The sequence below is a fragment of the Thamnophis elegans genome, chromosome 4, assembly GCF_009769535.1.
Source record: "Thamnophis elegans isolate rThaEle1 chromosome 4, rThaEle1.pri, whole genome shotgun sequence".
Lineage (NCBI taxonomy): Eukaryota > Metazoa > Chordata > Lepidosauria > Squamata > Colubridae > Thamnophis > Thamnophis elegans.
In genome coordinates, this window is record NC_045544.1 from 8,013,780 (window position 1) to 8,040,493 (window position 26,714).

At 43.9% G+C, this 26,714-nt stretch overlaps 1 long non-coding RNA gene across 1 annotated transcript; it reads left to right on the forward strand.

Moving 5' to 3' along the window:
- The first annotated feature begins 15,525 nt into the window (after positions 1 to 15,525).
- LOC116508112 lies at positions 15,526 to 18,495 on the forward strand. The gene is made up of 3 exons (XR_004255277.1): positions 15,526 to 15,646; positions 17,029 to 17,109; positions 18,269 to 18,495. It is a non-coding gene; the product is annotated as an uncharacterized LOC116508112 (long non-coding RNA).
- Positions 18,496 to 26,714: the final 8,219 nt, after the last annotated feature.

Sequence of the window (26,714 nt, forward strand, 5' to 3'; positions counted from 1 at the left end):
ATGTATTTTGTGTCACAACCCCTGGTATGCCCAAATATGGGAGGAAGCATACTGCTTCCTTTCTCTGTCTATCGGCTCATCCCAAGAGACCATCCAGACAGAAACGCAATATTTTTACTAATATTCGAATCCCAGTAAGGGTATGGCTAGCTGATGAGAGCTAAATAGCTTGAAATAGATCTATACTAGTCTCCCTTTATTTATTTATCAGCACAAATGCAACACACACAGAGAGAGACATACACACACACACACTTACATATATATATTTATGAATAAAACATGAACTCAAAGGAGTACTTTATATGATAAAAGAATTAAGCTAACTTGTAAAGCATTACCTAATAGCTGTACTGGTTGAAATCTTCCAAATGGAAAATCCATTTTCAGATTGTAGAAAACTAACTCAGGAGCTGAAATCTCCCTATAGGGTTCAGATTGGCTGCTGAGATTTTCAGTATATCTCTGATTAAATTAGGAGCAGATGCCTATGTTTCAATGAAGAGTAGCTGCTGATAATATTTTTTTCCCCTTTAATGCCAAGGATCTTTGGGACATTATGAAAAAAAGTAGAACTACTAGCTGCTTTGATAAGTCCTAAAGGACCTGGGGAAAAATCAATCTCCATCTGCCAATGTGAACAATTGCTTTTGTGTTAATAAATTAGTTTGGAATTGTTTTTAATGTGTGCATTCATTTCACCTGTTTGCAAATCCACATTCACAGGTAGGAAATGCCACGTGGCAAACTATGCTACTTCAGCCACACTGGCGTATTAATCCCATTTGCTGGGACTGTATGATACACTTATCTTTAAAGTACTAGATGATGGTAACAAAATAATAACCACAACAACTTTAACAATAAGCAGCAATAGGAGCTTGAAAGCTGTTTCAGAATTAGCCACTCAGTGGCAATTTCTTCTTCTTCAGTAAGCATTAAGGGCTGTCAAATGGCTTTTCTTTCTATTTAAGGCTGTAAAACATTCTTCAGAAGAACAGTTTGTCCTTAGCTTGGCATAATGTTATAATAAACACTTGCCACTTACTGTTCTGCAAGCTGTTGTGCTCCCTGGGAAAGCAAGGAGAGACAGCAGAGGCATTCCTCACTTAAGCAGCATGTCACTTGGGAGTCTGCTGGCTATTCTCTGCCTGAGAAAAATAGGTCTTGCGGAGCTGTTTTAACAGTCAAGGTATAACAACATCCATCCAATGCCCGCAAGGCCAAAAGAGCCTGTCGTTTTCAATTGTGAAGGGTTTTTGTATGTATGTATGTATGTATGTATGCATGCATGTTTTCTGAGGTTTTCGCGGGTGTTAGTATGTAGGTCTTTGGTTATTCGGGTTTTGTCCCGCGTAAAATTAGAAGAGTGTGTGTGTGTGTGTGTATATATATATATATACATATACATATACATATACATATACATAAACAGTGGTGGGTTTCAGAAATTGTTCGAACCTACTCTGTGGGTGTGGCCTCCTTTGTGGGAGTGGCTTGCCACCCATGTGACCGGATGGGAGTGGCTTGCCGCCCATGTGACCGGATATGAAGATGCCGACGACACTTGTCAGAGCCACCTTAAATTACCTCACACACAGCACTGGCATGCATAAGAATAGGATGTAAACTTGTTTCTTAAAAGGCATCTTTGGTTTACGTTAAAACAACTTCAACACACACAGTGTTCTGATTGCACCACAAACGCAGTAGTCATCTTTACCTTTCACAGAGGCACTCAGTTTCATAAACATGAGCATGATAGTGTAGAATAATCATATCCAAGGACCAGTGGTGGGTTTCAACATTTTTTGGAACCTCTTCTGTAGGTGTGGCCTGCTTTCCGGGTCCACTGGTGGAACCTCTTCTAACTGGTTCGGTAGATTTGACGAACCGGTTCTACTGAATAGGTGCGAACTGGTAGGAACCCACCTCTGATATACATACATACATACATACATACATACAAAAAGGAGCTAGGCAGTTAATAGCATAGGCACAAGGAACTGAACAAAGTTTACACACCAACTGACACCTGCTAAGCCACAGGTGTCAAACTTGCACCATCATGTTGCCATCACATGATGTATCGTGATGATTTTTTTTCCTTTTGCAGAGCTGGAGTGGGCGTGGCCTGCATGCGATGCATCCAGCCCAAGGGCCTCCAATTTAACACCCCTGTAAGCTGAATACAATGCATTGATAGTGGTCCACCATTGGTTTGAAAATTCTGTGGTCTGGAGAAAAAAAAAGAGGAGACAAGTTTGGTTTTGCACATATCAGCCTTTCAAGGTACCCCAGGAAACAAAGATTAAGAATACTAATTCCTAAGAATACTACTCTGATTGGAAGGTTAAAGTAACAGAAACTTACAAGTCTGAAAGCATTCCCCCCCACCCGCTCCCCTGCCTTTCCAATCCAGAAACGAGAGAGAGTCAATTCTGAGATGCTTTCTCAAATTACATTTCTGGTTTGGACTCAGATTTTGTTTAGCAGACATTTCTCTAGGCTGCTGCCCTTCCTCCTCTCTCTCAATGATACTCTAGGCCAGTGTTGCAGAACTGAAAATAGAGCATGGGGGCAGGGGGGAGCGCTGGAAACCAGAAGAGCAGCTCCCCGGTGTGCATGCGCGGGAACATTGGAAACCAGAAGAGCAGTTTCCCAGCATGCATGCACGCACCAAGAACCTGTGATTTCGGTTTCTGGCATGCTCATGCACATGCACACCAGTCACCTGGTCTTCTCATTTCTGGCACACATGGATGTATGAAGATCATCTGGTCAGCGTGCATCAGTGGTGGGTTTCAAAAAAATTTAGAACCTCTTCTGTAGGTGTGGCCTGCTTTGTGGGAGTAGCTTGCCAGCCAAGTGACTGGGTGGGAGTGGCTTGCCAACCATGTGACTGGGTGGGAGTGGCTTGATGACCATGTGACTGGGTGGGAGTGGCTTGCCAGCCATGTGACTGGGTGGGCGTGGCCAACTTCTAAAATGTGGTGAAACTCACTTAACAACGTTCTTACTTAGCAATCAAAATGTTGGCTCAGAAACTCTGGCTTTGAAGTGTGCAAGTCTTAAAGCTGTCAAGTTACAAGGCCTTTGCATCCCTAACCCTTTAGAAAAAAAACCCAGGAGTGTTGAAACTTGAGAGCTTTAAGACTTGTGGACTTCAACTCCCAGAATTCCCCCTCCAGTCATGTTGGCTCAGGAACTCTGGCATTGAAGTGTGCAAGTCTTAAAGCTGTCAAGTTACAAGACCCTTTCACTCCTAACCCTTTAAAAAAAACCAGGAGTGTTCAAACCTGACAGCTTTAAGACTTGTGGACTTCAACTCCCAGAATTCCTTCTCAAGTCATGTTGGCTCAGGAACTCTGGCATTGAAGTGTGCAAGTCTTAAAGTGTCAAGTTACAAGATGCTTGCACCCCTAACCCTTTAGAAAAAATCCCCCAGGGGTGTTCAAACTTGACAGCTTTAAGACTTGTGGACTTCAGTCTTCTTACCTCCATTCCAGTGGTGGGATTCAAATAATTTAACAACTGGTTCTCTGCCCTAATGACCATCTGGGTATGTGGGGCTCAGTGGTCATGTGACTTGGTGGGCGTGGCCAACTCAAGGTCACTCGGGTCGATGGGCGCTTCGCCTTAGCTGTTATAATGTAATTAGGGTTAATTGGAGAAGCAGTTTCTGTAAGCAGGTCAATAAAGATTAGGCTAGAAACAACACCAGAATGTTTCCTTCCTGCCTTCCTTACAGGATTAGCCCTGTAAAGCGGGAAAAAACCAAAAGAAGATTTCTTCCAACAACCGGTTCTCTGAACTACTTAGAAAGTTGCCAACCGGTTCTCCCAAATAGGTGCGAACTGGCTGAATCCCACCACTGCTCCATTCCCCCATTTGGTGTCGTTAAAGGTGCTGGCCTAGAAATCGGGAGACTTGAGTTTTAGTCCTGCCTTAACCCTGAAAGCCAGCTGGGTGAATTTAGGCCATTCACTAGGAGACTGTGAGTTCTAGTCTGCTTTAGGAATGAAACTTGGCTGGGTGACCTTAGGCCAGTCAGTGTCTGTAAGCCCAGTTTACTGCACAGGGTTGTTGTTTTGGGGAAGTGAGGAGAAGGGAAATTTGGTATGCTCACCACCTAGAGTTCCTTATAAAGCAATATGGTAGGATAAAAAATTTAATAAATAGTTGCCTCTGTGTATTTGATATTTCTTAATAAAAACAAATTAAAAAGGTGCAATGAAAATCAAAATGAATAATAACTAATAAATGAGATGCCAAATAAATTATATTCTTTCCCTAGTTTACATTTTCAGGACATACTGGTAATACGTGCCTTTGTATGGTAGTTTTCTCCCTCCCTCCTTCCCACTTAGGAGGACTGGAATCTCAGAAGGTGGCTGAGAAATGTATGAAATAAATGAATGAAATGTAAACAAAAATCCTCATCAAATATGTCAAGAAGTCTTAGGCCAGTTCAAAGCTGAATCCACAGAGGAGACACTGTGTACCTTCTCTATAACACCCTTAGATATTCTTCTACAAACATAAGCCAGATGCACCAGAGGTCTTTTTTCAGTATACTTTATGTAAGGTTTTTAAAATAGACTAAGATCATTCAAAGTTCAGGTAAATCATGTCCAGTACTGTCAAGAGATTTCTGCTTCTGGACTTCGTGCCACGTACTACAGTAATAATTTTAGGCAACGATATAAACAGACAAGAGATTTAAGAAAAAAAATTAAAAAATAGTTTTGAAATTATGAATGATCATGATTTTAACCAGGTGACAAGAGTATGCCGAAAAGTATTGTGGGAAGTTATCACCCAGCCCTCTCCCAGAAAAATGAAATATCCTAGGAAATATTGAAAAGGAAGAATATTTCTCTGGATATGAAAAGAAAGAAACATGTTTTAAAAGACAGAATAGTTGCCTGTAGCTTCCTGCCCATCCCCACTGTTAATGGGCCATTAAGAAGGCCAAGCTAGTCCCTTTACATAATAAAGACTTCTCCACTGCAGCCCCAGGGGGATGGGAGTAAAGGCATGATAATATTGGCCCTTTACTCAACTGACCACATGGTATCTGAGAACTCAACTAAACCTGGATTCAAAACACAGCCCAGAGAGTTCCCCTGCATGGCCCTATGGGAGTCTGACAACCAATCAGAATATATTTCTTACACAGGAACAGGAAACAGATAGGTGGGACTGAACAGGTTATAAAAAGCCTAGCAAGCCCCTCCCTCAGCCCTTCTCTTCTTCTCCACCAACATTGAAGCATGTGGTCACCTTTTCTGTTCAGGGCTCAAGCCATGTGGTCCTGTCCACCATTAAAACCATCTTTCCAAGAAGCCTCCATGTCTCCAGTGTCTTTTTCCCCTCTTGGAGCTGAACCCAGAAGGACATTTCTTTCATCGGTATCATATTTAAAAAAAAGGATTTCTGATGGGATTTGATTCCGGGATGTTGTGATTTAAAGGTTAAGCAAAGTTTAAGAGGCAAAAATTATTTCTAAATATGAGATTTTGTGAAGGAGGTGATCCTGCCCATTAAAGGGAGGTCAATTCTTGCAACTGGGATTTGGAAAAGAAAACTGTCTTTGTAAGTGATTAGAAAGTGCAAGTTCTAAACTATCCTCGTCAAAGGTCATTAAGCAATGGCCAGTTACTTTATTCGTGTCTACTCAGAGGCAAATCCCACCAAGTTCAATAGGACTTACTTCCTGAGTTTTATGGAGAGAAGGGTTATTAATAGCTGACTCTCAAGAGTTATTGCAGGTACAAAGTACATTTCGCAATCCATTACAGAAGATAGAATTACCGCGGAGAAAAGTGCTAGAAAGTCTTGAGGAAAACTCCATTATTAGAGGCCACTTGACTCTGAAATCCGTACGCTGGCAAAACATTAGCATGAAATGTACTATTGCATTCAGGTCCTGCTTATGGGCTTTTCATACTGTACATATCTAATTGACCACTCTGGCTGATCTAAGCAGCCTTTATTTTAAAAAAGAAATACACTGGTTGCTTTATCTGCTTTTCCAAAAGAATAGAATACACGGAAAACCTAAAATCATGATGATGCACCAAATGTGAAATTGTCAGATGAACTTCAAGCACTCACTGCTCAGATTGAGCTAGCCAGTCACCTTATAAACACACACACACACACACACACACACACACACACAAACAAACACAAACACACAGCAGGAGTGGGTTCCTGCCAGTTCTAATCTCTTCTATAGAAGAGGTTCCACAAATCTGCAGTGCCGTTTAGAACCGGTTCCAGCTCCCTCCCCCCACCCGTCCGCACATCATCAAGATGAAGAGCGAGAGGAGGAATTCTGGGAATTGAAGTCCACAAGTCTTAAAGCTGTCAAGTTTGAACACCCCTGGGGGTTTTTTTTTCCTAAAGGGTTAGGGGTGCAAGGGTCTTGTAACTCCCAGAAAAATGAAATATCCTAGGAAATATTGAAAAGGCAGAATATTTCTCTGGGTGTGAAAAGAAAGAAACATGCTTTAAAAGACAGAATAGTTGCCTGTAGCTTCCTGCCCATCCACACTTTGTCAATAGGCCATTGAGAAGGCCAGGCTAGCCCACTTTACATAATAAAGACTTTTCCACTGCAGCCGCAGGGGGAAGGGATATTGGAACGTTGCTCAACTCTCCACATGGCATCTGAGAACTCACCACAGCCTAGAGAGTACCCCTGCATGGCACCATGGGAGTCTGACAACCAATCAGAATACATTTCTTACACAGGAACAGGAAACCGAGAGGTGGGACTGAACAGGTTATAAAAAAGCCTAGCAAGCCCCTCCCTCAGCCCTTTTTCTTCTTCTCCGGCAACATTGAAACATGTGGTCACCTTTTCTGTTCAGGGCTCAAGCCATGTGGTCCTGTCCACCATTAAAACCATCTTTCCAAGCAGCCTCCATGTCTCTCCAGTGTCTTTTTCCCCACTTGGAGCCGAGCCCAGAAGGACATTTCTTCCAACATACCAACCACCAAATGTGCAGTGTCAGATCACACTAACGTCCTCTGAAGCGTCACTATTAAAATAGATAAAATGCCACGTTCTTGTTTTGAATGAAGTCGTATCTGAAATAATAATGTAGCAAGGAATTAATCCATGAAAGGACTACCAGGTAGCTCTCAACTTACAGCCATTCAATTCATGACTTTTCAAAGATACAACGGCACTGAAAAAAGGGACTTATTTTTCACACATACAGCCACTGCAGCATCCCCAGTCATGTGATCAAAATTTGGCAACTGACTCCTATTTATGACAGTTGCAATGTCCTGGGGTCATGTGATCACCTTGACAAGCAAAGTCAATGGGGAAGCCAGATTCACTTACTAAATTCAAGGTACTAATTATGACCTTTAAAGCGCTCCATGGCTTAGGCCCAGGGTACCTGCGAGACCACCTACTGCCACCGGTAGCCTCCCACCGTCCAGCGCGATCCCACAGAGTTGGCCTCCTCAGGATGCCGTCGGCCAGACAGTGTCGGCTAGCGACCCCCAGGGGGAGAGCCTTCTCTGTGGGAGCCCCTTCCCTCTGGAATGAGCTGCCCCCAGAGCTTCGTATAATCCCCGACCTCCGGTCCTTCCGACGCGCCCTAAAATGTTGGCTTTTCCAGCAAGCCAGCCTGGCCTGAACAAAACAAAATAAATTATTGGTCACTGTTAATTTTAATTCGAATTTCTTTTAAAAAAATGTTATTGTCAATTCTAATTGGGCTTGTTTGGGATATTCTATTTAATTTTTTTTTAACTTTTGTATTATGTGTTTCTTTTAATGTTGTACTCCGCCCTGAGTCCTTGGGAGAAAGGCGGCATATAAATCGAATAAACCTAAACCTAAACTAAATTAACAACCGCAGCGATTCACTTAAAACTGTAGCAAGAAAGCTCATAAAACGGGGCAAAAAATTAACCACTGTCTTACTTAGCAATGGAAATTGAGGTTCAATTGTGGGTTTTAAGTCCAGGACTCACTGCATATTGTTAGTAACATTACATTATTTAAACCCTTGGGAACTTCTGAAAAAAAACCACTTGGCTACAGTGGTGTACGGGCTACAGCTAAGGAACCCCCACAATAAAATAATATATGGATAAGGCCACTATAGCTTTTTAACTATTTAGCTCACTCTGACCAAAACTAGGGAGAAGGCACCATTTTCCAATATTTTGTTTTCTAGATGTGGAAATGGAAAACTGCCATATTGTTATCCACAAAGTTCACTATTGGATTTATGTTGCAATACACAGAGAACAAGATACTACGAGTAGATGTGCCAGTACAAATTGTGATGATAAAAATGTTACCAAATGTCATTTGCCATGTCATGACCCATCTTTTATACTTGTGCCCTGAAGTTGGATGTATATTCAGAAGCTGCATGGTTTGTTCTACAACAAGTGTGGCTTCTTTTTTTCATTCACACCCCTCTTGTATTGTGTCTTAACATTCCTAGGAAAGTTACGCTTAAGGTTAAACATTCCTACGCAAAGCTTGTTCTGTATGTAGAAATAGACACCATTCCCTTGGGTACAATCATCTTCACAAATCTTTTCCACAGCCATGAAACACTATTCCATGCCTTGACAATGTTTTTTCTTCTCCTAGTTTTCAGCTGCAATACCGTCTTCTGAATCAATCATTCTGACATCTATATTTCCTTCCAGTTGTTTTCATCTCAAAAACAATGGAAAGATGAACAGTGAAGACGGCTGTTCCTATTTTGGTTCAAGAGATCAAAGAATTCTTTTGAAGTCTTCACGTTGTTGTTGTTTGTTAAGTCATCTTTGCCTTTGTCTTTACAGAGCTGAGAACACTTCCGTATTATCCTCCCCATTACCATCAGAAAGCAGTTTAAAGAGAAGAAAGAGAAGAAAGGGGGGGTAAGAAGGAGGGAGGGAAGGAGGGAGGGAAGGAGGGAAGCAAGGAGAGAAGGAGAGAAGAAAGGAGGGAAGGAAGGAGGGAAGGAGAGAAGAAAGGAGAGAAGGAAGGGGGGAAGGAAGGAGGAAAGGAAGGGGGAAAGGAAGGAGAGAAGGAGAGAAGAAAGGAGGGAAGGAAGGAAGGAAGGAGGGAAGGAAGGAGGGAAGGAGGGAAGGGGGAGGGAGGGAGGGAAGGAAGGAGAGAAGGAAGGAGAGCAGGAGAGAAGAAACGAGGGAAGGAAAGAGGGAGGGAGGGAAGAAGAAGTAGGACCGTTGTAAGATATGATGGATCTATGGGATGGTAAGAAAGCAATCTTCAAGTATATTGTCAACTGTAGGGAAAAAATTGTTATAAATACATATTATTAATAACAGTTATGAGATCATATAATTGTGAATGTATATATGAAATTGATAAAATAAAAATTAAAAAAGAAAGAAAGCAGTTTAAAACTGCACTTGGTTTAGCTTCTGCTGGCCTTGAAATGAAAAGATCAGTGATAAAGACAATGAAAGCCTTAGATAGGCTTGGTGGAAATGAAGGCCAGGTAAAGTTCCCAATGTACAGACATTTGTTCAGCAACTATTTGAAGTCCCAAAGACACTGAAAAAAAGTAACTTATTACTACTCCTCACCACTTACGACTGTTGCAGCATCCACAATGTCATGTGATCAAAATTTGGGACCTTGGTAACTGGCAGGGACGTGCAGTCAGGGGAAGCAGGGGAGGCAGAGCCTCACCACTGTCATCATGAAAAGAAAAGAAAAATGTAAAAGGAAAAAGGCAAGAGCTGAGGTCAGGCTGAGCTAGTTGCTGCCGGAGTCACCATGGATGACTCTGCTTAGTGCTTAACTGTTTAAAAAAAGTATCTAAAAAAGTGCCCTCTACAGGAGGAGGCAGGAGAACGACATGCCTCATCTAGTCTGACTTTTTATGATCACTCGAGCAGAGTTAAGCAAGGGTTAAAAGCCAAAAAAATCCTGACGTAGGTGAGGCACGTTGTTCTCCTGCCTCCTCCTGTAGAGGGCGCTTTTTAAGAGGCTTTTTTAAACAGTTAAGCAGAGTCATCCACGGTGACTCTGGCAGCAACTAGCTCAGCCTGACCTCAGCAGCTCTTGCCTTTTTCCTTTTACATTTTTTTTTCTTCTCATGATGGCAGGCAAGAGCAGAGTTGAAATCCTCTCTGAAATAGCTGGAAAAGGTACGTGTGGGTCGGACGTATGGGGAGGAATTCAAACTTCATCCTCCTGGTGCAACTTTGTGTGTGTGTGTTTTAGAGAGGGGGAGGGAGGGAGAGAGGGAGGAAGGAGGGGAAGGGAGAAGAAAAAGAAAAAGAAAGAAGGAAACTTATTTAGCAAAGGAGAAAAACAAATGCTGTCACTTTAAATCAGAACTGAACGGTTGTTAAGAGACTTGGGCTTCACTGACTTTGTTCATCAGAAGGTCACAAGATATGACCACATGACCCCACGACACCGCAACCGTCATATGAACCAGGTGTCCAGTGGATGAATTTTGATCACATGAACCATGCAGCACGCTGCAAAGTTCGTAAGGCTGAGAAACCATCTTGTCACTTTTTTCAGTGCTGTTGAAACTTTGAATGGTCCCAAATGGTTGTATGTCGAGTTAGGGTTGATGTACCTGTAGTTCAATGATGAGATTCAGCCGGATGGCACCTATTCGGGAGAACTGGTTCGTAACTTTCTAAGCAGTTCGGAGAACTGGTTGTTGGAAGAAATCTCCTTTTGTTTTTTCTCCACTTTACAGGGCTAATCCTGTAAGGAAGGCAGGAAGGAAACATTCTGGTGTTGTTTCTTAGTTTTTATCTTAGTTTTATTAGAATTTGTAGGCCGCCCTTTTCCCTGAGGGGACTCAGGGCGGCTCACATAAAACCGGGAAGGGGGAATACAAACATTGAGATACAACATATAATAAAACAATAAGCAACATACACTCATCATTCGGGAGGGGTGACTATCCTTATCCCCAGGCCTGACGGGCGAGCCAGTTCTTCAAGGCTATGCGGAAGGCCTGGACGGTGGAGAGGGTACGAATCTCCACGGGGAGCTCGTTCCAAAGGGTCGGGGCTACTGCTGAGAAGGCCCTCCTCCTTGTAGTTGCCAGCCGACACTGGCTGGCCGATGGAATGCGGAGGAGGCCTAACCTATGAGATCTTATTGGTCGCAGGGATGTAATTGGCAGGAGGCGGTCTCTCAAGTATCCAGATCCACTGCCATGTAGGGCTTTATGGGTGACTAATAGCACCTTGAAGCGCATCCGGAGATCGACAGGTAGCCAGCGCAGCTCGCGGAGGATAGGTGTTATGCGGGTGAATCGAGGTGCACCCGCGATCACTCGCGCGGCTGCGTTCTGCACTAACTGAAGTCGCCGGATGCTCTTCAAGGGCAGCCCCATGTAGAGCACATTGCAGTATTCCAGCCTTGAGGTCACAAGGGCCCGAGTGACTGTTGTGAGAGCCTCCCGATTCAGGTAGGGTCGCAACTGGCGCACCAGGCGAACCTGGGCGAATGCCCCCCTGGTCACAGCCGTTAAGTGGTGGTCGAATGTCAGCTGTGGATCCAGGAGGACTCCCAAGTTGCGAACCCTCTCTGAGGGGTATAAAATTTGGCCCCCCAGCCTGAGTGTTGGAATATCAGTCAAATCTTTGGGAGGGAAACACAACAGCCACTCGGTCTTTTCCGGGTTGAGTACAAGCTTGTTAACCCTCATCCAGTCCATAACGGCCTCAAGGCCCCGGCTCATCACGTCTACCGCTTCATTGAGTTGGCACGGGGCGGACAGATACAATTGAGTATCGTCCGCATATTGATGGTATCTAATCCCGTGCCTGCGGATGATCTCTCCCAGCGGTTTCATGTAGATGTTGAATAGTAGGGGGGATAAGACCGAGCCCTGAGGCACCCCAAAATTTAGGGGCCTAGGGGACGACCTCTGCCCCCCCACTAACACCGACTGCGACCTGTCCGAGAGGTAGGAGGAGAACCACCGTAACACGGTGCCTCCCACCCCCACCTCCCGCAGTCGTCGCAGAAGGATACCATGGTCGATGGTATCGAAAGCCGCTGAGAGGTCAAGGAGGACCAGGATGGAGGAATGTCCTTCATCCCTGGCTCTCCAGAGATCATCAATCAATGCGACCAAAGCGGTTTCTGTGCTGTAACCGGGTCTGAAGCCTGACTGGAAGGGGTCAAGGTAGTTTGCTTCCTCCAAGGACCGTTGGAGCTGGAAGGCCACCACCTTCTCAACAACCTTCCCCAGGAAGGGAAGGTTGGAGACTGGACGGTAGCTATTAAGAACAGCTGGATCCAAGGATGGTTTCTTCAGGAGGGGTCTCACCACCGCCGCTTTCAGTGCGGCGGGGAAGTTCCCCTCCCGAAGGGAGGCGGTTACTACCGCCTGGATCCAGCCTCGTGTCACCTCACTGCAGTTAGTAACCAGCCATGAGGGACACGGATCCAGAACACAGGTGGAGGTACTTACAGCTCTCATGGCCTTGTCCACATCCCCGGGGGTAACCTCCTGAAACTCAACCCAGAGCTGTTCTACTTGATCCCCCTGTGCCTCGGCTGGAACTGCGGGTGTGGAGTCCAAGTCCGACCGAAACCGAGCAATTTTATCCGCTAAGAATTGGGCATATTCTTCAGCTCTGCCCTGCAAGGGTTCCCCCGCCTCCCTTTTGTTCAACAGGGAGCGGGTTATCCTAAACAGGGCGGCTGGACGGGACTCAGCGGATGCAACCAGGGTGGCTATGTGTGATCTTTTTGCTGCCCTAAGTGCCCTGGTGTATTCCCTGGTGCAGGTGGTTACCATTGCTCGGTTCGATTCGGACTTATCGGACCTCCAACGGTGCTCTAGGCATCTCCTCCGGCGCTTCATCTCCCGGAGCTCCTCGGTGAACCAAGGAGGTCTCCGGGATCCGCCGCCTCGGAGGAGCCGCAGTGGCGCAATCCGGTCGAGGGCCTCCGACGCTGCCGAGTGCCACGCAGCAGCCAGAGTCTCAACCGGACTGTGGGCGAAAGTGTCAGGAATAACCCCAAGCTCTGTCTGGAACCTTGACGGCTCCATAAGGCGCCTGGGGCGGAACCACCTGGTCGGCTCCTCCTCCCTACAGTGGGGGTTTGGCCTCCGGAAGTCGAGCCTCAGTAGGCAGTGGTCTGACCACGACAGGGGTATGATGTCATTCCCCCTCAGACCAAGATCATAAATCCACTGCTCCGAGAGAAATACGAGGTCAAGCATGTGTCCCGCTGAATGGGTTGGGCCCCGAATTACTTGGGTCAAGCCCATGGCTGTCATGGAAGCCATGAACTCCTGCGCCCCATCAGAGTTTTCACCGAGCGACGGCAAATTAAAGTCCCCTAGGACCATCAACCTAGGGAACTCAATTGCCAGCTCGGCTACCGACTCGAGGAGCGAGGGGAGGGCCGCTGCAACGCTGTGGGGAGGCAGGTACGTTAGCAGCAAACCCACTTGACCCTTGAGGTCCAACTTTAACAGCAAAGACTCACACCCGACAATCTCCGGAGCAGGGACCCTACGAGGAGCTAACGACTCCCGGATAACAGCGGCCACACCCCCACCCCTTCCCTGGGCTCTCGGCTGATGCAGCACCTGAAATCCTTCTGGGCACAGCTCTACAAGGGGGACTCCTCCCTCTGGGCCCAGCCAGGTCTCAGTAATACATGCCAGGTCTGCCCTCTCGTCTAAAATTAAGTCCTGGACGAGAGGAGCTTTATGAACTACAGACCTGGCATTTAGCAGCAACAGCCTGAGACCAGGGTCCTGACTACTTGCGCCATCTGGTCTTGGAGTGGGACTCCTAGGGCCGGAAGGAGGGATCTCTGTAATGTAGCGAACCCTCCTTCCCCGGTAATGGCCTGCCCTAAAGTCCCCGCCATATCTGCCCCTCCCTGTTACGACCGCAATACCCCGACCCTCTCCCGTGTCTCTGGTCCCCTCAACCACCCCCGTGGCCCCCGCAGCTCCCGGCAGGTCCTCCGAATCACACATACTCATACACTCCCTCAAGCAGTCCCCACGTAAGGATTAAAACACAAAAAATCTACAACAATATGGTTATAAAAAGTGGGACATTCATTCATCTCATACGAATCTCATACATATCCCATACAAAGAAAGAAGAGAAAGATGAAAGAAAAGCAAGAAATTACAATAATTGCGCAGTTGTTTGAAATTTCAAGTGCGGGTTCAGCTGGCGAATTAGCTGTTAATGATCAAAATTAAGATGGCTAGGGGCCGATTATAGTTCGAATAAAATATACGGGGGAGAGTCTTGTTACCCCTCTTTTCTTTTGTAAAGTTGCTGGTCAGAAGGTCCTGTGGGGGTTCGGTATAATCACACCATATTGTCACCGTCTGTCCACCCGCGACCCAGGTCCGAAATTTCTTTTTGGGAGTAAAGCCAATATAATGGTGGTGGTAACAGTCTAGGTCAAGAAAAACCGGGTCACAAGCTCTGAATGTATGGGCAGGGGAAGTCAAGCAGTCAAAGTCCAGAGTGGCAGGCAACCAGTATCGGTTAAAAGAATAACGTTGAAACCAATGATGGTAGAAAAGGCAGCGTTGGAAAAGGGGGCAGTGTCGGTAAAAGCAGCAGTACTGGTGGGGGGGGCTATATTGCTGACAAAGAGCAGCGATGGTCGCAAAGGCAGTGTTGGTAAAAAGAGCAGCATTGGTGAGAAAAACAGCTCTGTTAGAGAAAGTGACATCGATGGAAGAGCCAAGCCAAGTGTAAGGGGGGGGGGCCTCCGGAAAAGGCTCCGGCCACGGCGCACACAGCCAGCCGCCCGGTTCGCCTAATCCGAAAAGGAGCCCTGTTTGAATCCCCCAGGTCTAAATAATGGCAGTCGCTAATCAGCGCGATTAATACAGTCGCTGTAGGCTCACCACGTTGAAGAGATTTTAGGAAGAGGGTTAAAAAACCCCACAGCTGCTGGAGCCGCCGCAAGACGCTTTCGCTCGCCTCCGCCCCCACTATAAGGCCGCCGCTCCCGTCGCCGCTCCCGCTGCCGAGGCCGCCAAGCCACGCCGGAGAATCCGAGGCCCCAGGTCGACGAAAAGCACCGGTTTCTCTCAGCCGTTGGATCGTACACGTCCCCCGAATCTCCATCATCCTGGGGGACCTTCCCAAAAGCAGCAAGCAGTCGGTCCCACAAGCTCCCAGCGCTTTTTCGCTAGATCGTCTAACGCGGAAAAGCCCTGGCCGCCATTCCGAATCTCCGCACATGCGCGCGTTTCTAGCCTAATCCCTATTGCCCTGCCTCCAGTTAACCCTTATTACATTGTAACAGCTAAGGCGAAGCGCCAATTGACGTGAGTTGGCCACAACCACATTGTCACATGACCACCAAGCTATGCCTACCCAGCTGGTCATTATGGCAGAGAACCGGTTGTTAAATTATTTGAATCCCACCACTGCTGTAGTTAGAAGGAAAGACGCATGCCCTGAAGTCAAATACTGCCATTTAATGCTATCTGAAGCATTCAGAGTACTTCATGTCCCTTAGAAATATTGACAGTACGATAGTTACACATTAACCTTTCCCAACCTGGCATTCTCCAGTTGTGTTAAGACTCCAACTCTCCTAATTTCAAACTCTTCTGGGAGAGCACAAGGTTCAGAGAGTCTGCTCTCTGTGATTGTATTTCAGGTGGGTGGGAGTTATTGCAGGGGATCAGCAATTGTCTTAAAGGCAGTGGTGGGATTCAGCCAGTTCGCACCTAATTCGGGAGAACCGGTTGTTAACTTTTTAAGCAATTCGGAGCGTGGCACAACAAAACCGCGCTCCACTAAAGAGCGCCCGATTAAACCGCGTCGCTGATGTCATCAGCAGGGTGACAACAGCGACCACGGAAAAAAGGGGCGCTTTAAATAGCGCTTTGAAAGCAAGCTGATTCAAGTTAAGGTAAGGGTTAGGTTTAGGGTTAGGTTTAGGGTTAGGTTAAGGGTTAGGGTTAGGGTTAGGGTAAGGGTTAGGGTTAGGGTTAGGGTTAGGGTTAGGGTTAGGGTTAGGGTTAGGGTTAGGGTTAGGGTTAGGGTTAGGGTTAGGGTTAGGGTTAGGGTTAGGGTTAGGGTTAGGGTTAGGGTTAGGGTTAGGTTAAGGGTTAGGGTTAGGGTTAGGTTTAGGGTTAGGTTTAGGGTTAGGTTAAGGGTTAGGTTTAGGGCTAGGTTTAGGATTAGATTTAGGGGGGTTAGGTTTAGGTTTAGGGGTTAATTTTAGCTTTAGCGTTTACAGCGTGCTTTTTTCGTCGCGCTGTGATGACGTCAGCTACCCGGTTTCGTCAAGCGCGCTTTAGTCAAACACGGTTTTGTGGTGGAACCAATTCGGAGAACTAGTTGTTGGAAAAAAAATCTCCTTTTGTTTTTTTCTACTTTATGAGGCTAATTCCTGTAAGGAAGACAGGAAGGAAACATTCTGGTGTTGTTTCTAGCCTAATCTTTATTGCCCTGCTTAGAGAAACTGCCTCTCCCGTTAACCCTTCTTACATTGTAACTGCTAAGGCGAAGCGCCCATTGACGTGAGTGACGTTGAGTTGGCCACGCCGACTCAGTCACATGACCACTGAGCCACGCCCACCCAGCCATTCATTAGGAACAGAGAACCGGTTGTTAAATTATTTGAACCCCACCACTGCTTAAAGGCCATCATGAGATTTTTCTAATTTATTGCCTTCACTTTCATCAATTTGCTGCCACCAGCTTGCATTCCAGCAACTTTAAGAATCAGCCACACAGGCCTGATAGCAATGCTGCCCCAATCTATATTTTTTTCTCCCAAAATTGTGCAGAGTTTCTGTGGGGTTGACTCCGTATGGCATAATAAAATATAATGCCCAGTGAAGAATTGTACATGTTGTTGTTTTTTTGCTGTAGTTATTACTAAACATATGTTAATATCTTTGGCACAAGGGCCTTTCCCAAGTCATCGATGGTCTGACCCATGTTAGGTCTGGTTTTTGTCTTAGGATGCTTGAGATGTGGTCTGGCAGGGCAGGATATTAATAGCAGTATGTTGTCATGGTTGCCTTTTAGCTCCCGATGTCACCCCTCCCTGCAAGGAGAAAGGATCCTTTTGATCAGCCCATCTCAGGCAATTGATGGACCCAGTCAGAGGTGGGTTCCTCCCAGTTCGCACCTATTCGGTAGAACCGGTTCGTCAAATCTACCGAACCGGTTAGAAGAGGTTCCACCAGTGGACCCGGATAGCAGGCCACACCTACAGAAGAGGTTCCAAAAATTTTTGAAACCCACCACACACACACACACACACACACACACACACACACACACACACAGGCTCACACAGAGAGAGAAAGAGAAAGAAAGGAAGAAAGGAATAAATAAAAAAAGAAAAAAGAAAGAAAAAGTTAGAGAGTGATGAAAGAAAAAAAGGAAAAAGGGACAGAGAGACAAAAGGAAAGAAAGGAAGAGAGAGAGAAAGAGAGAGAGAGAGAGAGAGAGAACATATGGCTGGCAAGGCACTCCCACCAGGTCACATGGCCGGCAAGCCACTCCCACAAAAGAGGCCACACCCACAGAGTAGGTTCAAAAAAATTTTGAAACCCACCACTGGACCCAGTGAAATTCCAGACTGATCTTGAGGATCTGATGGGCATCTCAGCTGAGGACCTAGTCCAGTGTTTCTCAACCTTGGCAACTTGAAGATGTCCGGACTTCAACTCCCAGAATTCCCCAGCCAGCGAACGCTGGCTGGGGAATTCTGGGAGTTGAAGTCCGGACATCTTCAAGTTGCCAAGGTTGAGAAACACTGTCCTAGTCACTGCCTGCAATGGAGAGATGGCTGGGGCCTTAGATTGCATTATTCTTTTTTTTTAATTGAAAATTTTAAAAAAGCTTTTACAAATATTTACCTCCCCTCCCCACCCTCCCCACCCGAACCCATCCCCCCCAACCTCCCCCCCCCCGACTTCCCAGAGCAAATACAGGGTATAAATCTTTAACAATCATATTCTAAAATAAACTAATAGAAACTTAGTCTCATCTTTCATTTGTGCTTTAACTCCTCTTTTGTTAAGCTAATTCTAAACGAATTATGTCACTCCTTGCTTTTTCAGCCATAAACTATCTGGGATTTCTTAGTCCCGTATTTATTTTGAATATAATCAATCCATCTTCTCTAGTTTATATTTCTCATCTGAATGATCCTTAAGGTATGCTGATATTTTAGCCACCTCTGCTAAGTTTGTTACTTTGAATGTCCATTCAGATTGCATTATTCTTCTGTGTTCTCTCCTTCGGCACCGATCCCTAGGTGCATCTTGATTTACTGAACTGAAAGATGAAATAAGTGCCTGGAAGGTTGCTAAAAGATGACTCAAAATGATTCCGACTGGAGATGGTTAAGAGCTCGTTTTAGGGATTACCTGACGTATGAGGGTGAAACAGCCATACTTCTCTTTCTTACACCTGCTGATAGCTAGCCAAAGACTGTTTTTTTTTCATTTTTCATTTTATTAATTTCATATATACATTCACAATTATATGATCTCATAACTGTTATTAATAATATGTGTTTATAACAATTTTTCCCCTACAGTTGACAATATACTTGAAATTACTTTCTTACCATCCCATAACTCCATCTTATCTTACAACATTCCTACTTCTTCCTTCCTTCCTTCCCTCCTTCCTTCCCTTTCTTCTCTCCTACTCTCCTTCCTTCCCTCCTTCCTTCCCTCCCCCCTTTCTTCTCTCCTTCTCTCCTTCCCTCCTCCTTCCCTGCTTCCTTCCCTCCTTCCTTCCCTCCTTTCTTCTCTCCTACTCTCCTTCCTTCCCTCCTTCCTTCCCTCCCTCCTTCCCCCTTCCCTCCTTCCCTCCCCCCTTTCTTCTCTCCTTCTCTCCTTCCATCCTCCTTCCCTGCTTCCTTCCCTCCTTCCTTCCCTCTTTTCTTCTCTCCTCCTCTCCTTCCTTTCCCCCTTCCTTTCCTCCTACCTTCCCCCCTTCCTTCTCTCCTACATTCCCTCCTAGCCAAAGACTGTTTAGGTTGACCCATTCCCTATTTCAACATCTGTGGGCCATTGTGAAGGTTATTCAGATTATCTAGTGAACACACAACTGCTGGTGAGAGAGAAAGGATTATTTTGCTACTGGAAAGACACTGGCTGATAATGCCAATTGATGTTAAAAATTAGCTAATTTTTGATGGTTAATAAGTAGGGATTTTAGTATTTTGTAGACTCTTATACATTATCATTGAATGTTTAGTCGCTAACATATAATATATCATGATATTAACAATGAAAGGATAACCTTAATTAGGATAAATAACCAGGCCACAAATTGCAACTGAGTTTTGGTGGAATGATAAAACCTATAAATTTGTGTTTCAAACCTTGTTATGAAGCTACAAATAATTTGGATTAGAATAAGAGGTGATGTGACGTAAATAGCAAACAATTGTTTTATTTTCTTCTCTTTCTCTAATTACAATAATAAAAGGGAATGTTAATGCATATCTTGGAGATTATCAACTAGAAATTTTAATTTGGATTAGAAATGGCAAACAATCGTGTTTTTTTTTTAATCTGTCTTTCAGGTATAAAAACAAAAGGGAAGGTTAACATATAATTTGGTGATTATTAACTAGAAATGTCAACCTTTTTCCTTTTTTCTTTAGATTGTCTTAGATCTTAAATGGTCATTTTGTTAACACATATTAATAGATTGTTGTTTAGAGATTGTTGCTTTTTGCGTTTGTGGAGAGAAGGGGAGAGAAAAATGTAAATAACCTCTAGTTAACTATAATAATAATAAAGATATGTTGGAGAGAGGAAATGTTAGATGTCCTACTAATTCACTTTTTTTTTCTTAGAATATGTTATAAAGATATAAAGATATGGCAGATTGACTGAAACTGGGGGAAGGGGGAAAAAATGCCAGCAGGTGGCTGTGTTTTTGAAATCTTTAACTAAATGAAAATTGTGGTATTGTGAGAGTAAAATATATAAATTTTTAACATGTACAATTTAAACTGAATGGAATATATGTGATTGTGGACAGAACGCACGAAATGTACTTGTGACCAATGGATACGCTTTCTACAAGATGTAGTGAAAGATGATGCCTTTCTTTTCGTGTTTTTTTCTGTAATAAAACTAATTTTTAAAAATTATTTTTAAAAAATTATCTGGTGAATAAAGACCCTCAAGTTTACTCCGTCTGGGACTCTGGGCAGAACAGGTTGAGGTATCTGAAGTATAATCTGGTGGTGTGGTCTGGGATGGATTTGAGCCATCCTTATATCCATCATAGCTCATTTTCATATAATGGAATCTCAAGATGAGCCGAGGTGGCGCAGTGGTTAAATGCAGCACTGCAGGCTACTTCAGCTGACTGCAGTTCTGCAGTTCGGCTGTTCAAATCTCACAGGCTCAAGGTTGACTCAGCCTTCCATCCTTCCGAGGTGGGTAAAATGAGGACCCGGATTGTTGTTGGGGGCAATATGCTGACTCTGTAAACCGCTTAGAGAGGGCTGAAAGCCCTATGAAGCGGTATATAAGTCTAACTGCTATTGCTATTGCTATAAGTCCTATAGCAAATAAAATCGCCACTGGTTGGGTGAATTATGAGAAGGAATGTCCAATTACTTGGAGGGTAACAGATTGGAAAGGCTGTACTAAATTATGATTAAGCACTACAGTGCGTATATTCAAATTTTGTTCCTTTTATTTTATTGACTACAGTATGTTCTTTTTGAAGATGCAGTGTACTTTTTCTACATCTGGAAGCTGTTAAATTACTAAGCAAAGTAATCACTGTATCTTATTACTAACCTCAAAGGTCAAGGTTTCCAGAATGGTTTAGTTTTAAAGCTACCTACCATTGACAAATGCATTAAAAACAGGAACCTTGGCATTTTAGACTGAAGTTTCACTGAAGTAAATGCACACTTTGCAAATCTCTAAGGTAATAATGGCAAGGCAGAAGTACTGCATTTATTCATCAGAACTGTGGCATTTTGGTGTGAGGTTTATATTGTTGTAAAGAGTGTGTGGGAAAATACATTTTATGACTTAATATAATGATTATCTTAGTAATGTATCTAAGTCGAATGATTGGCTGGATTTTTTTCAGCCCACATATGGTAGTCTGTTGTGGCCCAGCAGGAGTCGTTGGAGCTGCCACCAGACTCTGACAGCGAGGGGCCCTATGAGTCGGCTTTGGAGGACCCTGGACAGGGTTCCGACTCCAAGCAGGGTGCAGAGAGGCTGGTTGGCCACCAGGAGGTGCCTGAGCCTTGGACCAGTTGGGAGGAGACAAGGGAGTGTGATCCGGACATCAGCAGTGGTGAGGAGTCAAGGGAGTTGTTCCTAGATGCCCGGCACCGGAGAGCTAATAGGCGTAAAGAACAGTTGCGCAGTTACAGGAGGTAATTGCACTCAGCTGGTGGTAATTAGGCTCCTCTCCAGACTATAAAAGGAATGCTTGTGCACATGCCCCTCTTGCAGAAGTCAACGCATTTACGAAAGTTGGAGAACTATGGTATTAGCTTGGCAGGCTGGATTGCTGCCAAGGCTTGTCTGTGCTGGATTTCTGCCAAGGCTTGTCTATGCTGAATTGCTGCCAAGGACCTGTCTGTCTGTTAATAAATTCCGTAAAGTATCTTTGGCTCGGAGTGCTTTGGTGTGGGACAAGCGGGGTCAGAACAGTAGTCCTATACTTTTTTTTTGCTTTCAAAATTAGTAGGGAGTGTAACAAACCTATGTTTTCATCTCATTCATTATTTATTCCACAGGTAGTCCTTGTCTTACAACCATTCATTCAGTGACTGTTCAAAGTTACGCCACTGAAAAAATGACGTATGAATATTTTTCACACTTACGACCATCAAAGCATCCCCATGGCCTCATGATTCAGACACTTGGTTGCTGACAAATATTTATGACAGTGTCCAGGTATCATGTGATCATCTTTTACAACCTCCTGACAAGCAAAGTCAATGGAGAAGCCAGATTCACTTCACAACTGTTGGAAGAAGAGGTCATAAAATGAGGCAAACTCATTTAACAACCATCTTGTTTAGCAATGGAAAATTTGGGCTCAGTTGTGGTCATATGTCAAGATTACTTGTACAGATAGGAGATGACAATAAAGAAGGTTTCAAGTTCTTACAAAGTTGTCACACAGAAGGTTCCAAATTCTTAGCAAGAGATTTCAAAGAAATGACTTTCCTGACATCAAATGAACATCCAAGTTTATATAATTTCATTCTTACCTATTTCTATTCAAACAAGAACAAATCATTTAGTATCCGTGAGAATTTTGAGGCAGCTATAAGACAATATAATGTTTGAATTAGTAACAGATTATCTTCAACCTCCAAGAAAGTTTTAGAAGTCAAATAGCTAAATAGGGAGATAGAAGTAGGGGTGATACACCTCTACATGTGACATGTAGATTGTTCTTTAATTCACTCCACACTTCCATCACACTATGGCATGGCTTCATCTTTGCTCAACCGTTGAGCCAATTGATTTTCTTCACTGTTGTGACTCAAGAGGAAACACTGGATTTGGTTTTCATTAGAGAAGTACCAGAAACTATTTAGGGATGTCTTGGATATAGAGTAACCACAGGAATTTCTTGTGGTTTACAAGGTAGCATCGCTCCTTGTAGAGTGTGCGGTCAATCTATCTGGAACTGGAACAGAATGGGAATGATAAGCTGCACTATACAGGCCTGTAACCATCTGCCAATGGTGGTGGACAAAACCTTCCTGCCCAGGGACATCAGCTGGAAGGATACAAAAAGAGACTCTGATGTTCAAAAGGGCCGGGTCCTTTTCAAATAAATCTTGAGAGCCCTCCACGGTGTGTCGTTTCCTTAAGGGAGGGTCCAATCTTAAGCCACCAGCAGTGCACAGATATCCCTCATGGGATTTTCCCAGAGTTCTTACAACAGCCCCATTCAAACCACTACGAGAGGTTTCACTTAGGTTCTTAACTTTGAAAGTATCCTTTCTGGTAACCATCACCTCCGCCAGGAGGATCTCAGAACTTGCAAGCGCTCTCGGTAAGAGAAGATCTGTGCGTATTCCATCAGGACCGTGTGGTGCTACGGCTGGATCCCTCCTTCATTCCCAAGGTGTGCTTCTGCTTCCATCGCGCACAGGAACTTGCGTTACCCAATTTCTGCCCCCAGCCTTCTCACCCTTTGGAGCACAAGTGGCACACCTTGGGCACAAATCCAATATTTAGAAAGCCAGAAAATTCCTCTCAGAACGGAACAAAGCAATGATATATCTATCCTCGTTGAGGGACTGAATCGGAACTGGGCTTTGCCTAGCGACAGGGGCGTGGATTCAACAACTGTCAGGCTCATTCCTCGCAATGAGTTGATGAAGGTCAATCCAGTCTGGATGCTACCTCCACCACGATGGAGAATTCCTCTATCACACTCCTGTTAACCATGCTTTGAGGTTTCTTTGGTTGAGATCAGTGGTTATTCTTCTGCCAGCAGGGGACACTTGCATCACAGTGGGTAAGGCATCACCCTTTGACAGCTGTTGCAGAATAGTGACAAACAATAAAGGCAGCATAATTTAGGCTGGCCTATGTTTCTGCTGGCTCAAGGGTAGGTGAATCATACTTTAATACTGTCTTGAAGAATTTTAAATGTGTAACCATAAGTGATTTAATAGACATTATGGTTATTGAATAAACAACAACTGGCTGAGTTCCCGCGTGTTAATCTGACACTAATGTTAGAGCTTAGTACATGTTAACTAAATCCTTTTCTCAGTGACAAAATGTAACACATGGAGACACACACACACACACACACACACACACACACACACACATCCTCCACTGCCTCACTGGCTCTGCCCAAACTCAGTCCCGCTATGTCAATGACACTATCTAACCATCTCGCCCTCTGCCCTGCTCTTCTCCTTTTGCCTTCAATCTCTCCCAACATCACAGTCTTTTCCAATGAGGCGAGAGTGCTCTGAGGGTCCAATACATTGTCCTAAAGAATTCCCATGAGAAAACTGTAATTTGGCTAAGAACGAATGGTGGTGGGAGTGTTTAATTCAAATAGAATATTCCATATTACTTAAGATGCACAAAAAGTCCTTTAACTGAGCACTCTCATTTTCTTCACAAATAGTTCTTAAACTGTTTTTAAGCATTAAAAATATGTGTAGACTAAAGGGATTGTTTGGACAATGTAATTTCCTCCCCCCCCCCTCAATTTTATGTAGAAAGGTTATTAAGAGTACATTACCACTAGTGCTGCTAACTTATAGCATAATACCAAACGTTCTCCCTAATCTACTAGCCACCATAGCTTTCATCTTTTAATGAAAAATAATGTGTAAAATGTGAACTGCGTTCCTCAGACGACTGTTTTGCCCTCTTAATTCAGTGATACTCTTGAATTGCATCATTTGCAAGATTTCTCAATCATAGGCAATGTGAAAGGGCTAGAATGGAGATCTTTCACACCATTAACATTTGTGCTCCCAATACCCTCAAGTGAACTGTAAATGCAATCCACAATGATCTTCATTTCAGCTGTCTGAAAAATGTCAAGATGTGAAAATCTTTCTATGTTGACCTGCCTCATATCCCGACAGGACTGATACATAGAAAGAAAAGAAAAATCCTTGCTCCCAACCCTCCACATTCAAGGGAAGTATAGTTCATTACTTGCATTAATTTGCTTGGCTTGCGGTGGGGAAGGGGGGTGGTTCTTATTGGGGGCTGTGGAGAGCCATAAATGTAATTAATTTTTTAATTTATTATATTTGTATGCCGCCCTTTTCCCCCCCGAAGGGGACTCAGGGCGGCTCACAATTCAAATCAGGGAAGAGGGGTACAGACAAAAAATAAAACAAAACATAACAATGCATAATTTAAAAACACACAACAGTCATACCATTCGAGATGGGGGCAACAGCTCTTTAGCCCCAGATAAAGTCATATTTGCTTTAAAAATATTTTGTGCAGGTATCATTGCAGAATTTTACATGTTGCAAGGTTTGTAAATCCTCTGCGAGGGAGGATTGGTGAGGCAAGAGTTTTGGCAAACAAAGAAACACCCCTCTACCAACTGTTACTGTACAGTAACATCTCAACAATTTCACAATACTTTCAAGGACACTGGGTTGAGCTGGAAGTAAAGAACTTTATGAGCCAATCAATCTTCCCACTGGCTGATCAAATTCTCAGGAGGCTGAAGAAAAAAGAAGGAACAAAGTAGATATGGGCCAATTTCTGCCAATGAAAGAACATACCACTTTTTAAAAAATCAGCTTTCCTTATAATGTTTTTAATCATGTTTATTCCTTTTTCTTTGGGGGTAGTTTGATTTATCTTTAAATAATATAATAGTGGAGCTATTGGCATTCAGATCAGAGATCCAAAAAGATCTTAAAATTTTCACCCTGTTAAAAATGAAGTGTTTGGGTTTTTAAATTATTTTTACATCAATGTATTTATTTATTTATTACTACCCTGCCTCTACTACTTTTTATAAAGAACTTAGAGCAGCAAACCAACATAATATCCATAACTAGATGAGTTTCCACAGCATGCAAAACCCATAAATCATGATTGGCAAATTGTAATAGATGGGTTCACACAACGCACACTATCACATTATGGTGATATACGAATCTTGTTATATTCTGGCTGTGAAATTCTCATGCATTCACTATTGTACGGTGTGTTGTCAGGTTAGTTATCTGAACTGCAAAAATCTGGATGGCCCTCAAACTCATTCCTCAATAGAGGAATACATTTTGCAGCTCAGATATAAATACAGATATTCACATCACACCATTCTGTTACAAAGAAAGCAACTTTATTCCAAGCACAGAAAAGGAATAAGGAAGAATAAATGAAAGAAATTAAGAATGTGAGATGAAGAAAGGAAACATAGCTAAAATTAGTTTACACCTGATGAAAGGAATGTCCTTCTGGGTTCGGCTCCAAGTGGGGAAAAAGACACTGGAGACATGGAGGCTGCTTGGAAAGATGGTTTTAATGGTGGACAGGACCACATGGCTTGAGCCCTGAACAGAAAAGGGGGGATCACAGGCTTCAATGTTGGTGGAGAAGAAGAGAAGGGCTGAGGGAGGGGCTTGCTAGGCTTTTTATAACCTGTTTAGTCCCACCTCTCTGTTTCCTGTTCCTGTATAAGAAATGTGTTCTGATTAGTCGTCAGACTCCCATGGGGCCATGCAGGGGCTACTCTCTAGGCTGTGTTTTGAATCCAGGTATGGATGAGTTCTCAGATGCCATGTGGTCAGTTGGGGCCAATATTATCATGCTTTTAATCCCATCCCACTCTGGAGCTGAAGTGGTGAAGTCTTTATTATGTAAAGTGGATTAGCTTGGCCATCTTAATGGCCCATTAACAGTGGGGATGGGCAGGAAGCTACAGGCAACTATTCTGTCTTTTAAAACATGTTTCTTTCTTTTCACATCCAGAGAAATATTCTGCCTTTTCAATATTTCCTAGGATATTTCGTTTTTCTGGGAGAGGGCTGATTGATAACTTCCCACACACCAATAGAATTCACTGTATGTTTTGATACGTTTCTAACTTTAGAAACAACCTCTAGTTCTATTGCAAGAAACTCTTGATCAAGGTATTGAAATTTCAAAAGAAAGAGTTATTCCCCCCCCCCCCGATTCTCATCTCTAGGCTAAAAGTCAACCCAAGAAGTAATTGTACCGAAAATGCCTATC